The sequence below is a fragment of the Aptenodytes patagonicus genome, chromosome 1 (genome assembly GCF_965638725.1).
Source record: "Aptenodytes patagonicus chromosome 1, bAptPat1.pri.cur, whole genome shotgun sequence".
Taxonomy (NCBI): Eukaryota; Metazoa; Chordata; class Aves; order Sphenisciformes; family Spheniscidae; genus Aptenodytes; species Aptenodytes patagonicus.
The window spans coordinates 29,467,786-29,483,486 of record NC_134949.1 but is presented as its reverse complement, the minus strand read 5'-3'; the positions used below and the strand labels follow the sequence as shown (position 1 = coordinate 29,483,486).

Sequence of the window (15,701 nt, the reverse complement as noted above, 5' to 3'; positions counted from 1 at the left end):
AAAAGTGCCTCTTGTCTTTCAGCAGTGCCTGCAAATATATATGTGCATATATATTTATATAAATGCTTCTCTTTCTTCTAAAAACTAAAGAACAAAACACAAAGTGAATGAATTTACATGTGCCATGACATTTAAAATTATCATTAGAAATGTGGTGAAGCACATTTTCTGTTATTTTAAATTTGCTTCCAGTATGTGCTCCATGGATTATTTTTTTCTTATTTTAGTAATTTTCCTGCCTGGATTACAGTGATAAAATCTGTGGTGTTCAGAATCTTTTTTTTTTTTTTTTAAATTAAAAAGTTCAGTGAAATTCATTGGATCAAAGATCAGTAATTTTCATTCATTTTCAGGTAATGAGCTGTATTTTTCCACACTTGTATGAGAAGGAAAATTATTAATGCTAAAGTTTAGAATGTAGTTAGTTTGTAATCAATAAGACTTATAATAGCTGTGCTTGGTATCAGGCAGAAGATTGCTGTAATGTTAAACACCTCCGAAACTGTTCACCGATAAAAAAAGATCTCCCAGTTTAAACCGGTGGAAGAATGTTTTGGATGCTAGTCTATGTAAGTCATAATAAATTGTATTATCCTTTCTCTTTACTTTGTACAATAATAAAGTATATCCAGAGAAAGTAAATCTGTGATTTTAACATCTTTTGACAAGCACATTAGACTGTAGAAAGAGCATCCGAGTTGGGGCTTGGGGCATATGGTGCTACCTTCTGCTAGCATAGCTCCAGAACAAGTCACTGTGTTCACCGAAGGGTCATGTTCAGACTCTCAGGTTCCTTCCTCTGGTCCGGGGGAAAAACCACAGTTCCTCTTCATACGGAAAAATCAGAACATAAACCACCAACCTCACTTTTCTGCGATACCTTCATTGTGCAGGGGAACACAGAGATGCTCTGAGATGTTTTGCTATCAATCAGGTTTTTTTGTCAAGGCATTCAAGAAAGGCTTCAGAGAGGTTAAGCTAAACAAAAATTGTGTTGGTTAGTAATCCACAAGCTAAACAATGCTGTAGCACTGTAAATCTTCAAATTAGCCTATGTAAATATGTATAGCTATTTTTTAATCCTGAAAAGAGATATAATACTATTTTGAAAGAATAGATGTTTACATCATGATGTGAAATTGTTGAAGCATTTCAAACTTATGTACATTCAAAGTATTATTTAAATGCTTGTTTTGTGAATAAGTGGCAGCTCCCATAGACTTACTTTGTACATCTTCCTAGATTGTCTTATTTTATTCAGATTTAAAAATTGGTATTTATAATAGATAATCCAAGTGTTGTGTATCTTGGGAATTCAACATATGGATGGGGATACAGAAGGCATTAGTTATACGAGATTTGTTGACCAGCTTTTAATTCAGATTGTCATTTTTAACACACGGCAGTACAGATGGTAAAGTTTTGACTGTCCGTCAGAGCCCCAATACCTTAGGGACAGCTGTTGCTGATAAATCTTTTTTACATGCTTTAGGTCAAGAGTAGTCAAACCTGTTACAGCACCTGCTTCTACATATGCAAATCTGTTGTTTTGTCATTTCATTAAACAGGGTAAGGTAGTGGTCTCTCGTGGCCGTAAGTAAGCCTGGAACATAGCCCATATGAAATGAAATCTAGCAAAAAGACAACTGTGGTTTCTGCAGTATAGCCACGGGACACTGCTTCTGTTTGGGGGCTTTGTTTCTGGAAGACTGCCTGTAATTTGGAAGGAGGGTGGAAAGGCAAGTATATGTTTGGAGGCGAGAAGGAAAGGGAAGGTGTTTGCTGTCATTGACTGTAGGGTAGTTGTGAAGTTTGACATGCCCAGAAGCTAGTGGGTGCCATGTGGGGCTCCCCTACACTGCATACCTCCGTTTTCATCATCTGGTAAGCCTGCAGCATGATTTCCGGGCACTGGAGCATACAACATGTCTACTTCGGTTTGGAGCTGATTGATCCACGGTATGGAACACGCTTGTGGGATCTTCCCTTGCTATAGAAGAACATAAATGATTGAAATGCTTTCTTAAGAAAGAAAAGTATCATTTGTTTATGTACTTTGGTGCCTAGGAAAAAAAAACTCCTGTCAAACAGCAGCACGCTGCAAGAGCTGATGGTTTACTGCACAAGGTTACGCGTGGGTTGTGGAAACTTCTAAGCTGTTTATATTTGTTTAATCTATCAGATATATAGAGAGTTTAAATCATGTCGAGGAAACTTCTTCATTTATTGCACTTGCAAGTAGGGTTGTGGCATGTAATAGAAATGGCACTTAAGGATTTTTTTTTGAGCAAACTGACAGAAGATTTTATCCTGTGCTGCCATAGATTGCTGTGGGGGAAAAAGGGAAATAGTAAAATTGATGAACAAATGTTGCATGCTGTCATTTTAGATTATGTTGTTTCACCATGAAGTTGTTGCTAATTTTTGTAAAGATACTGTAAAATTCCGCTGTTGCGGAAAGTACCATAGTAGCGCTGTCGACTGTGTTAATTATTTCATTCCAAGGCTAGTTTGTCAACAGTATCTTAATCAAGCCACCAGCAAAAACGCTTTTTGAACATTTTGTGGAGAAAAAAGAAGACCGCCCTGACCTTTCGACCTTGTCAGCTGAGTTTTCCCATTCTGACAGTAGGCATTATTTTTGCAAAGGTTGGAAGTTTAACTCTTCAAGGAACCAGATATCATTTTTATTGGGATATTAATTCTGGTAGGTGCTAATCTCACCAAGATTTGCAGACATTTTCCTTCATAGGCCATTCTGATTTGTAGCTTTTTCTTTTCACAGCAGTATTAAATACCAAACCTTCTCTGATATGGAAGTTCATTAGAGATATGTCTTTGATGGCAGCCCTTTCAGGGCTTCAGTTTCAAATACCTTGATGTAAAGCTTAAGAAGCCATTGTGTTGTAAGCCCTCCTTGATGTGTCTTATTTAGATCTGCATAGTAAATCAAGGAAAGTAAATAACAAGGCAGCAGATGGAAGCATGGAGATAAGGCCAGTGAACAATTGTATTTGTATTTTGTTATGATGTTGACAGGAGCTAAAATTCACTAATCTAGTTCAACTGATCTGCATTTCAAAGAAATCTCATTTAGCAGCAACTTGAAGGTTTGGAGGATAAAGTTCTTTTATTGCAGCTTTTATTGCATTCTTTGCTAATTTATCTGGTCAAGATTTAGCCTTGCTTACTTAAAGCAGCAAGCATGTTACAAGGAGTCTTAAATACTACGAAAGCATTAATGTCTAGACTATGAACTGAAGGTAATTACATATCCAGCCGTGAATAGGCTACGTTTAGGAAATACTGTTGTCCAAATGGAATTGCGAAGGAAAGGCAGATAAGGTATTTTTCCCCTGTTTCCTCTAAGTGGTTTTTGTAAATTTTTTTTTTATTGTGGGGAAAATGAATATATAAGCAAATCTAAAATTATTAAATATAAAAAATAGAATTTCTTGAACTGTGAATTCAGTCATGCAGCTCTCTTTACAAACTGATAGCGCATATTAAGGTTTCATTTAATGATTACCCTCCTGTATCTATTACACAAAACTATTAAAAGGTGGACAATAGTTTAGTAGAATGATGGACCACAATTGTTTTTATGTGTGCTCTAAATGATGTAGACAATATATATGTAAATTTTGTACTTTGTATTAGCTAAAGTACAGCCATGTTATCTGGAAAAAATGTGATAAATATATTTTACAATTCAAAAATGATTAAAATGAACAGTGATACAAAGTAGAATTTAGGGTCTCCTTTTGGAATTTTAAAAAAGTTACTTAATCTTAAGGCCAAAACCCAGCCTTTTACTTTGATTTAGTTTTCACTTTATAATATAAATACTAACAATGGGCTATTTAGAGAATCAGTCACAAGTGTGTGTGTACCTATGTACAGATATAACAATAGTATGGCAAGGCGTACTAGGCCGGTGTACATCCACTCTAATAATGGGGCCCAGTTCTCTAAGACATGTAAATCAAAACCAGCAGCTGCTGCATTTTAATGCTACAGTCCTTGCTGCCTTTCTGCAGCCCATCCTGGTCCCTGGGTTGCTGTTGTAGAGCCCATACCTGTGCCCCGAGGACTTCACTTCCATCTCATTTGTAGTGCGGGTCTTCGTACGTCTTTGTAGGCTGGAGAGGAAGGGAGGGGGAGGCAGCTGAGGATGACGGCACTTGGTAGGCTGCAGCTGTATCTGGTAGCTTTTGGCTGCTGGAGTCCATAGGCTAATTAGATCATGGGGTGGTAAATGCTTCTTTAGTAGTAGTGCTGGCTAAAGCATCTTTTGGTTCCTTCTCCTCATTGCTATACCTCTGAAGATGCTCATACAGTTGTTTGTGGGTCTGCAAGGTGGACTCTATAGGGTTGAAAACAGCTTTTATTTTGCCAGGTTACTTGTAATCTAGACTAGTTCCCCAGCACAGCTGACCACGTAGCTCCATGCACAGTTGCCTTGGCACAGCTCAGTGGGCAGTGCTGGGAAGGGGGGAGGTGGTGCTGTAGCTGCCTCCACTGGAAGACGCGTTCATCAGACTATGCCCCAAGACGCACAGGGTGAGCTTCCTCATTAGTGCAAGCCAAATGACATCATGACTGTGTGGTTCCGCGTTTATCCAGGCCACATCTCCCCACTCCTCTCTTGCCCTGGCAGGGATGTCCCCGTTTTGGTCAAAAGTTGATCACTTGTTCTGCAGGACTGTTTTCAAGTAATTGAATTCCCTGATCTGTCTCACCTTGCAATTGCACAAATGTCTAAGTCAGCACAAGGAAGGAGTGGGAGTCTGCAGCTGGAGCTGAAGAGGAAGGTGAGGGAAGTTAGGACCACTTCAGCCCCAGTTTAGAGTGCCTTAAGTCATTGTGCAGCCGCATCCTCTCTGGAAACCTTGCCTTTATGCCCCAGAACCACTGTGTGCTCTGCAAGTGTAAAATGAAGTAGACAACACAAATAGCAATTATTCAAAAAGGTGACTGCTTTGTGAAATAAATATTTACCAGCCAATATAACGATGACAATAAAATAAATCAAACTCTCCTAGAAAACTCTGCAGTGTATCTGAACATTTAATTACATCCCAGTCTGCCAAAGCTCGGAAGGGAGATTTTGGATTAGAAGATGTCCCAAGGATGTCATCCTGCTTACAGCACCCAGGAGCAAACAGGTAGGTCCACAAGAGCAAGTCCCTTCAGGCACAGTGGTGTTCGGATTTTTAGATTAGGTCTCCCTTCTTTTGTATAACAATTTAAATCATCCCCTCAAATAAACACTATGCTCCTACTGTCTGACCTGCCTCGGTCTCCAGAGTTTATCAATCCTAGTCTGTTTTTCAAACCTCATGCCCTTGTACCTTTGGCTTCAGCATCGCTGACCCTTGCTCCGTCCAGTCTGAGCCCTTCCCATGTCCTGGCATTGCCTAAGGTCACAAGGAGGCATCCCAGCTCTCACTGAATGCTCAACTCTTGTGCTCCTGTCCCTGCTGGCTCCATGCACGGGCTGCGGGAGGGGAGAGCATTTTCAGCGAAAGGGAGAGCGCGAGGCGAAAGAGGAAAAAGAGAAAGGGAGGAAAAAAATACCAAAGTTTTATGGAGTTTCTTGCATCTCTTCCACTACAGAAACCTTTTGCACCACCCCCAGTCTAGGAGTGCTGCAGCACTGTAACAGTATTGTATGTTAATGAGTCATCTTCTCTCAGGTGATCGGGATCAAAACCATTTAGAAATGAGGTGCATTAAAAAATAAAACTTGAATTCCACCTATTGTCTTGTCAGTGCTAGTGCCGATTGCAGAGCCCTGACTGACTGGGTTGTGTGTGATGCTGCATGTCTGGAATCACACCGAACCGCTCAGCATTCGTCTCTTCAGATGCCGCTGTGTGTCCCTGTGTCGAATGGCAGCGTAACGTTGAAAAGAGAAGGGCAGATAGAGCTGGGAGGAGTATCGGAGGAAGTAGGTGGCACTCCTCCCACTGGGGATGGCTAGAGAAAAATATTCCCAGCCGTAGATTGCCACAAGAGCTACTACACAAGATTACCGCTATCTATTTAACCTCCTTAAACTTGGGTGTTAGTTTAACAGCAGTTTACAAACTACTCCATCTGATTGTCCCAAATCCAGCATTATATCTTTGTTGGCAGATTGCCTGATACAGCTAGTTAGCCTGTGTCTTCTATTATCTATCTTGTATATAGCGTTTACTTTGGGATGGTAGATGGCTAGCCATGCATGGAGTTATTTAGACACAGGTCTTACCTTTGTTTTCATGCCAGTCCATCCTCTTACAGCTCAGTTTAAGGTTGTACTTCTGGTCAATATATTTTTAAATAAAACTTGAATAAATCTGCAAGAGAAACGAGGAATATTTCTCTGGGTCTTAATGTCGATCCACATCCAGAAGATGAAGAGTTCAGTATATAACTGATGAGAGGACTAGATTTTAAAATATTTCAAATTTTAGTGGGTGTTTTCAGGTCCTGCAGGAGATTTATATAAACGTATAGGGAAGACTATTGGTTATCTTAATGGCACTGATGCACGGGCTCTAGTAGTAGAAAGACCATTTTACCTGCAGATAGATCATTTGTCCTGCTTTTCTCTTTTTATTATGTGAAAGAAGGGAAGTAGTGCCAACTCTGATGTTTTCTGAAGTATTGTGTTTTGATCACAGCATAATAATCTTCCTCAAATTGCAGACAAACCAAACAGCTTTGTTCAGTTTAATAGCACAACATTTAGGGAAGTTTCCAGTGTAACACTTTCACTTCTTTTATTACTTATGTTGTGATTGATCTCTTGTTTACTCATTATGTTGTTTCCGGATTAGGACCATGATACCAGAGACCAGCTGGAAGGCACCTTTGCACAGATATATTTGTGTCTTTTGTTGCTGTATTTTAATACGTCTTTCTTAACAGAGGTTCCAGCGTTTACTAGCAAAGCAGTGATTGTTTTGTGAGTTTATGTTTTTGTGAGATAAGATTTCTTGGTAAAGGCTTTTAGATAAACACCGTACTAAAGACACATGATTGTAATACTACATTAGGCTGACTATACAATTACATACTAGAGTAAATATTATTCAATCTTAAACCAAAACTCCAATCCAGTCCTTGGTTGTTTATATGCTATGATTCAGCCCAAATCTTGCACTAGTCTTTTACTTAGTTTTACCCAATAGACTATAGATATTGAAAGTAAAATTAATAGGATGCTTATGAACAAAAATGGAATTTTATAGCATATTTAGTCAGGGACCTGAGCCACTGGCTTTTTTGTAAATAAGGTATATAATCCCAGAACAATTGAGAAACTTGCTTGTATAGTCCTCAAATACTCTAACACATTTTTCTGTAACATAATCTAAAAATATGTGGCAGTCATGGGATAAAGTATTTTATCAATGCTTATTTGGGATGGCTTTGTAATGTAGCTGTGGCTTTATGAATTGCCAAAAAAGTCCCGTAACAGTAAAGCTGATAAGAACACGTTACCATGTATAGCTTTTACTTTGTGTCTTAGGTAACTTACGGAAATCGTGTGAGTTTGCACACAAGCGTAGCCTTTAATATCACAAATTAATATATGTGTACTGTGGAATATGTTTGTGTCTTTTATCCTATAGGTTACTTGTATTGCTGTGCTGTTTCAAAAATCAAAAACATAAGCTAAGAAATTCTTCATGTAAAAATTTCTTCATATATCTTTGATGTAAGTGGATTTCTACCGGGGCATAATTGAATTAGGGAATATATGGAATAAATTTTTAAAGCAAGCATGAATGCTTGTTTAACCTTCAGATGGGATTATATAACAAGTGGTTGAAAAGAAAGCGTTCTTAGTTTACACACTTTTTTGGGTAACTGTTGATTCCCAGCGCTTGCAACTGAGGTAATTGCATATCAGCTTTTCCCCCTTTACGTGCACTTGTGTGAGAGAGCCAAGATCACATTCGCAGGAAGATTTTGTAAACTTTTTAATTGTAACTTGAAGCCATACATGGGAAGAGTGAGAAGCACAGCTTTTATTTGGCAACTAGTAGGCAGCCGTCCTCTAATACCTGTTCTCATGGTTTTTCTTTCCCAGTGTTGAAGTAGTGGCGATGATAATTCTGAATTGTTGTTATTACTACTGTCAAATTGTTTTAAAAGGGTTTATCCTGCAATAGTATTTTACCTGCTGTAGTATACCTGGAGTCCACTGCTGTGAATTTTGCAATTTTGCGAGAAGCTTGTCTTTGCTTATATATCAATTCTAAGACATTTGGTTCTTGTTTGCTACAGCTTGCTCTTATTTATAGTTAGTATCACAGCGACGTGCAGGATATCAAACAGAACTTGGATTCCTTTTGAGCTGGATGGGTTATATTCCTACCCTTAAGATTTTACATTCTAAACAGAGAAGTTGGACAAATGGTAGAAGGGAGAGGTGGCCTAAAATGTTGCTGTAGGCCAGTAGTACATGGGTCTTTGATCATTAGCATGCTGTACAGTGAATTTTCTTTCATCCTCAGTGTAACCATTTGAGCTGCAGAAGCAAACAGAACAGCAAACATCGTAGCAGCCTCTTCTTTTGCAGAGTGTAGAAGTGATGAGGGGGAATAGATAGAACAGTAAACATACTTTGATCCGATATATCAAGCTGACCAAAAAAAGTATCAGTAATTCAAATTCCTCACTGTAGGGTCTAAAAAGAATGTTAATAAATAGATCTGTGTGTAGATGTAGTGGAAGCTTTCTGATTTTTGGGTGAAACGTTAGGGTATTAATTCGTGCATTTTGCAAAAGGGACTTTGGTTGCATACTGATGTCTGAACAAAGTTATTTTTGTCCTGTTATGTTTTTTTGTGCTAGTACAGGCTGCTGCTTCGTATAATGTGCCAATGCATAAGTTTTCATATAGGGATACTCAGTTCACAGGCACAAAGATCTGTATCTAGCAAGACAGCAGGAGGGACTGGTTATATTCCTTTGGTACACCTGGTAGGTATGGGTAGAATTAATTAACATAGTTTTTTCTCAAAAGTGACATGCCAGTCCGTGACAGCAAAAAGTGTTTGTTCCTGATGACAGTCATTCACTTTCTGCTGGTTCAGAAGGCTTCCCTGAAGGAATTTTAATTGATCTGCACTTACCCAAAATAAATCAGAAACAGTGCTGTATCCTAGAGATTAAAGCAAAAGAGGAGATACTGGAATACAGAGTATATGATTTTTAAGGTTTGCTTTGAGATGAAACTTGGGACATGGAGATGCTGACCTGCATTTATGTAAGCGTTGAACTGAGTGGGAACACGTGGATGAAGTTACAGACTCAAACACATGAGACCAGCGAACAACTTGAGAAGCAGAACCTTGCTTTGTAGCTCTCTGCCCTGGCTGCTCTGGGACTGTCGACCGGGGAGAGGAAGGCTACTGCTGCTTTACAGTAAGACTTTTGTGGGGTTTTTTTCTGTGGTGATGCTATTTTGGAAAAGTCAATCAAGTTTATTAAGCATGTAGTAAAGTACAGAGAACCATGGGAGTTCACTTTGCAGTTCAAAAGGATCTAGCCTGTATTTCAAATGCAAGTAAGACTAGACTCCCTATGTACCTAATGCAGTAATTCTAGTTCTTGTGTGGTGCATATATCAGTGCAAAACGGATATAAGAATTTGTTGAATTCAACACCACCACCTGAATTCAACCACCTGAGTTTCACTAGGCAGTTCCTGAGTTCAAGGGATAGGGAACAGATGATGTCTGTGCAAATTCTTCATCTTCAGGCTTTTGTAGTCTTCTGTCATGCCCTCCCTTAAGTTGTCTCTTTTCCAGTCTGGATAGGTGTGGCATACTGAATTGTTCCTCATATGGAAACCATTCTAAGCCTTTGATCGTGTATGTTTTCTTGTCTGAACCTTTGCTAATTAGTTCTGTTATGTTGTGTTCTGTGCTGGACACCAGAGTGGAGCGTGCTTTTCAAGATGGGGATTAATACAGTGGCAAATGATGTGTTATGCTTTGTTCTTTATTCCTTTCCCACTAATTTTTAACATTCAATTTATGGTTTTGACTTTGATGGAGTGGTGAGTTGAGTTTTCATGAAGCTATCTGTCATAAACCCCAAGTCTCACTTTCTGAGCTTAAGATGTAGTGCAATAGAGAGCTGTTTTGTTTAACAGGAGATTCAGATTAGAATACTTATCAGTAATGGGTAACCAAGACTGTTTCCAGTGAACCTGTGTTCAGAAAATTGTGATTGCCTGCTTGAACCCTGCCAAAAGTATTCAAAATTTCTTGGTGGTGCAACATAAATCATCAATAATGGGAAATTATCTTCTAATTTGTACACTTAGACTTTTTAAAATAATACAATCTTGTTATTATGAATCTCAGGCGTGGAGTAGGTGACTATTTTAGGAGTAGTGACTACTTTACATGTTTCATACAAAGAAAGAAGGATGTAAAACGTGGAATTTCTTCCAGGGTGTGCAGTACATGTGTGTAAGAATGTGGCCCTGTAAACGTACTGAAGTGTGTTTTAAAGAGGTGATTGTAATACCTTGCTATAAAACACAATACGGATGCTTGCACTTACTGTATTCCTTTCCCTTAGATAATTTCAAGTGAAAATTAAGGACCTTTTGTCCTTGTCTGCCCTAGAGTTGACAGACACTTCTGGAAGGAGGACCAGTTTGAGCAAAAAGAAAAAGACCGTCCCTTCCGACAGCGCAGCAAGGTGACTAAGTGACTCCGAAGAAATGTAAGTGATTTCTAACCGAACTGTGGCTGTGGCTGTTTCTACTGTGGATTTATATGCTCTGTGGGAGGAATACAGTACCACGTCACTGAAACGTATTGCTTATAGACGTAAAACATGGTTTAGGAAGAAATTTGTGGAGCATACAGAAAATACGTATTCCTCCTATGTTTGTGTGATGGTAAGCTGTACTACAATTTTTTTTTTCCAAATGGCAATTGTTAATGGAAATGAAGTGCTGTAAGAATCACAAACCTGTTTTTCTACCATTTTCTACTCATCTAGATCTGAGTTAATTTAGATACGTAGAAACTAAGCAGCTAAATCTCAGTTAGTCATCCTAGATTCTGCTTACCCGCGGGAGAGAAGCAGGCATCTCCAGAGGCCGATCCAGCTCATCCTAAAAGTAATGGCTAGGGAATTCAGTATTATTCCGTGAGTAGCTTGTGTCTCTCTGTTGATGGCTTAGCTTTAGCTTAAGTGTTCAATGAACACTTTAACCTGGCATGTCTGTGTAAGAAGCAGTGCCAACTTCTTTTCCCCTCCCCATATTGTCATCCTCCCTCAGCATGTGTAGCTGTTCATAAATTTGGAGAATGAGTCTGGCTGGAAATAAGCAATTATTTGTATGGTTTTGTTTTCAGCTGGGTTTATCCCAGCCTTCTCCCATATGGCTGTCCAAGGGCCGTGACTGGTACAAAGGGCGATGGGGGTGGGAATTAGCAGCCAGAAGTGTGGGGGAGTGCACGATAGCTTCTTTTGGCAGCTGTGCTAGTTTCTGCAGCTTAAATTGCTTGGTGAGCTGTAGTCTCAGACCTTGTAGATACTTTTAGTGCTCTGCCATTTACAAGAGTGGAAGAACTTGAGTGAGGCACCCTTACTTATTATTTAATGGGGAACTACTGTTTTGTTGTGCATTTCACACTGGTAGTGCAGGGTCTTTTATATCCTTTGTAAATTAAAATTCAGATCTCCAAAACCAGGAAATGGTCACAAATGGCTAGCAAGTAAGCAGGTGTCTTATAGTAAGCTATAGTGTAGGCATGATACTGTATAATTCATATATACATACATAATTTCTGAATCTTAAAAATGCTAGCCTGATTTTGTATAGCACCAAGCATGATGTGTGGGTTGGGTGGTATCGTATGATTAGCGGTTGTACTAATTTAGGCACAGCATCCTTGCCTCTCCTGAACAGTAAAGTACTGAATAACATTTCATTCTCCCGTTAAATACCTGATGGGAGGGTGTAAAGAAGACAGAGCCAGACTTTTCTTACTGGCGCCCAGTAACAGGATGAGAGGCAATGGGTACAAATTGAATACAGAAAATTCCATTTGAAGATAATATAAAAAACTTCGTTACCTTGAGGATGGTCAAACACCGGAGCAGATTGCCGAAAGAGGCTGTAGAGTCTCCATCCATGGAGATGCTCAAAACCCAATGGGACACGGTGACAAGCAGCCTGCTGCATCTAACCCTGCTTGAGCAGGGGTTTAAACTAGACAATCTCCTGAGGTCCCTTCCAACCTCAGCTATTCTATGATTCTGGGAATATTTATAGGTAAGCAAAATCAGACAAGATTCTGCTATTTTATTTTGTAATATATTAATTTTTTAATTATTATTGTTTTGTTTTTCCTATTTTGATGTATTTAGCTATTCAGTTTAGGCTTTTAGTTAAGTTTTGGCTAAAGATGAGGGATGGCAGAAGTTGCAAGCTTTCTAAAATGTGTTAAATTATATTTAAAGACTCGTGAATATAACTGAAAATCACATTGAAGTCTGTGAAAATACTTTTTAGCTATGAATTAGCACCATAATTCACGTGATATGGACAGTCACATGATGGGGATTTTGGATGTTTAAAGTGAGTACCTTTTTCACTTGATCCGTGGAAAGGAAGATACATTTTTAGTATCATTTTGTGTTTGGAAAAAAAAAGGACAAAACTAGGGACAAAGCCTTGGAGAAGAGATCCATTAATCCACAATAGAAATAGCTGTCTTCCTGAAGTCTCGCCAGAGGTCAATGAGACCTATAAAGCAGCCTAACAATTTCATTATAAGCTCTGTTTTCAGGTACTTGCAAATGGCCATTCTGGGACAGTCTGTAATTCAAGTGGATGCCAATGGAAACATGTAAAAAACTGGGCAAATGTACAGTGACACTTCACAATATAATCTTCTGTCTTCTAGGAATGTGTGATTCAGGGCCTTCCTTGTGTTTTGAAATACTTAGGGAAAAGGAACTCACTCTTTAAATGTCAGTTTTCTTGATTTTCAACTTCGATTAGTTTGGCAGACATTTTCTGTCTACAGTTTTGCTACAGGCTGAATGTCTTTTCAAAAGCTTCCGTGAGGTGGGTGTATCATTTCTGAAAATGGGGGAAAAAATGCTCTAAAAATAGGTCTAGGAACTCTGCTTTGCTTTTGAGCAAGGACTTGAAATTTGAGAGTGAAGCTTTAATGGGTTATAAGATGTGCCTTTTGCCATGCCTCTGAACGTCTATCCTTATTGCACTGGATTATAAGCTTTTGAAAATTGCTGCTTACTCATAATCAGAAGAGGCATACTACTTTGTCAGCGTATTCTCAAAATATTCTCTGTATATTCTTAAGGTCCTAGAAATTACTGAGTCTGTCCTGGCTTGGAGATCAAACACTGTATGACATTTCAAATGTACAGATCCCCTGTTATTTTCACAAAAGGGTCTTGTTTTTTGAATTTTTCTGGGACAGTGTATTTTGATTTTTATGCTTGTTGAGAATTGTGTTTTTCTGCATCTTATGCTTACTTTTCCCATGTACTCTTTGAGAAGGATGTCAAGAGTGGGATTAATTTCCCCTGACATTAGCCATCTAAAAACGTAGGTGTTCTAAATCTGAGATGGTCACTGTAGGCTTCTTTAGTCAGTGAAGAGAGATGGAGGCTTCCAGGGGAGGATTCCCATAGCCTCTTTTTATGTCTGTCTTAAGATGAGATGATTCATCGTTTGGAGATGCCTGTTTCTTGTCACTGAAAATAAAAGCCTAAGGTGACCGGCACAAATTTAGACATCTAACTTTTCTATTATGTTAAGACAGATAAATTCCATCTCATGTGACATAATGCGAGACTTAAGAGGCAGGAATGTTACCGCTGACATTGACAAAAACGTCCTGCTTTCACATGAGTAAACTTCTTCTTGAAATTATTTCTTTGTGGTTATGGTGATGCATATGAGCTTATTAAAAGGACATTTTCCATATTGCTTAGACGTTGTATGTAACCATTAAAAAAATGCTTTTCAAATGACATTTTAACTATGAAATATCAATGGATTTTGAATTTTTTCTTATTTTTTGTCTCTAGGTTGAGAAATGCAAATGTTTTGACTCCATGTCATTACTTAATTTTTAGTAAGATAGTAAAAGTGATGTATCATGAGATTCTAGCATTGTTGCTTTAGTATTGCTTGCAAGAAAAGACCGAATGAAAAAATACGGTGCTAATATAACAGATGAAAATGCGCTTTTAACTAATTTTTAAAAGCAAGTAATTAGATGACTTTCCAATTTGAAAAAGATGGCTCTACTATCAACTGATATTGATAATGTGTTCTATTAAATGAGATTGTGATGAAATGCTATTTCCCATTTGTATTGAAGTATTGTAGATTTCTTCAGTAATTTAAACTGCTGTCGGTGAGTAACAGCAACTACATCGCCTAACACAGGACGATAACATACCACCTTCCTCAGTTGCAGTGTTCATGGATAAGGGCCGTATGTGGGGAGTACTTTCTTGCCATGGAATAGTTGAACGGGTCTAAAAGGCATTAGAAGGAACGTACAACGTTCCTATTTGCTTTTAGTTAAGATATAGGCATAGGACAAAGAAATGTTAGTGTAACTTTGTCTTTTTGTGGCTAATTACCATATGTTGGAACGATTACCTTGGACAGCTAGACTTACCTGAATTATTTCATATGTGTTTTTAACATCACTGTTGTGAAACTGTGGACAACAGTAGAATATGCTTCAAAGATGGTCTCAGTATTATACTTGTCCCATTGTAGGAGAAATGCATGATTGCTTATTGTAAGCAGTATTTCTATACTTCCACTTATGGCTGATTGATTAACCTCATTGGGGTGTATCAAATTTTTCTTTCAGTTTTAATTTTGTTTTGAATATTACTTTTTGTATCTGGGTTGTTTCATTTTGTTTCCATCTTTTCATTGTTATTTAGGAAGTGGTACATTTAGTTAAGTATTGCATAGTAGCGGAGTGCATGTATAACAGTGTAAAACTACAGAGAATACCTGACTCCTGGAATCTACATTCAACCTGAGGAAGGGATTTTTTTTTTTTTTAAAGAGTACTTGCAAATTGGCCTAAAGAAAGTGCTTAGAGAAGGGAAACAATCTCATGTTAATAATTTTTAGGTATTTTATCTTTCTCTATATATATATAATATTTGCACAAAATAACATTCACTGGTGTTTGTATCTCAGTAAGCCATGTGCTGTAAACATGAACACAATATTTCCCTTAGAAACACTGTCATATCAGTACTTGCTGGCCAAGATTCTCACTGGTAAATACGCAGAAATTCGCTGAAGCTGACAAGCTGGCTCTTTGTGTGGTTGATACAAGTTTTATAGGCTTGATTTTTTTCATGATTGTCTGGCTTTATTTGAGTTGGATTTGTAATATTCCTATCCTTTTACTACTTTAAGAATGTTTAGTTTTAAATGGCATTTTATGCATTATTACAAGAATCCACCAAAAAGACCCTAGTTCTGAGAAAACGAAAAGGGCAGTTCAGCCAAGATGCCACTAAACAGAGGATGTTTGGGTAGTGAAGAACTGTGCGTATTTTTATTGAACTATAAATTTTATTTTATAATTGATATTTTGTCCTGACCCTGTTAGAGGGTTCAAACTGAGTAGATCCAACAGGCTGAGAATATCTGG

General features: G+C 38.2%; 1 protein-coding gene across 4 annotated transcripts in view; it reads left to right on the top strand.

Moving 5' to 3' along the window:
• The window catches only part of FOXP2 (forkhead box P2), a 442,435-nt gene that overhangs the window by 55,189 nt on the left and 371,545 nt on the right, over positions 1 to 15,701 (top strand). For 3 of the 4 annotated variants that reach the window (XM_076330603.1, XM_076330594.1, XM_076330558.1), the window contains exon 2: positions 10,641 to 10,740. The gene's annotated coding sequence lies outside the window, so the exon portion shown is untranslated. Of the gene's footprint in view, positions 1 to 10,593; positions 10,741 to 15,701 lie in introns of all 4 variants that reach the window. The other variant, XM_076330568.1, reaches the window with a different exon arrangement.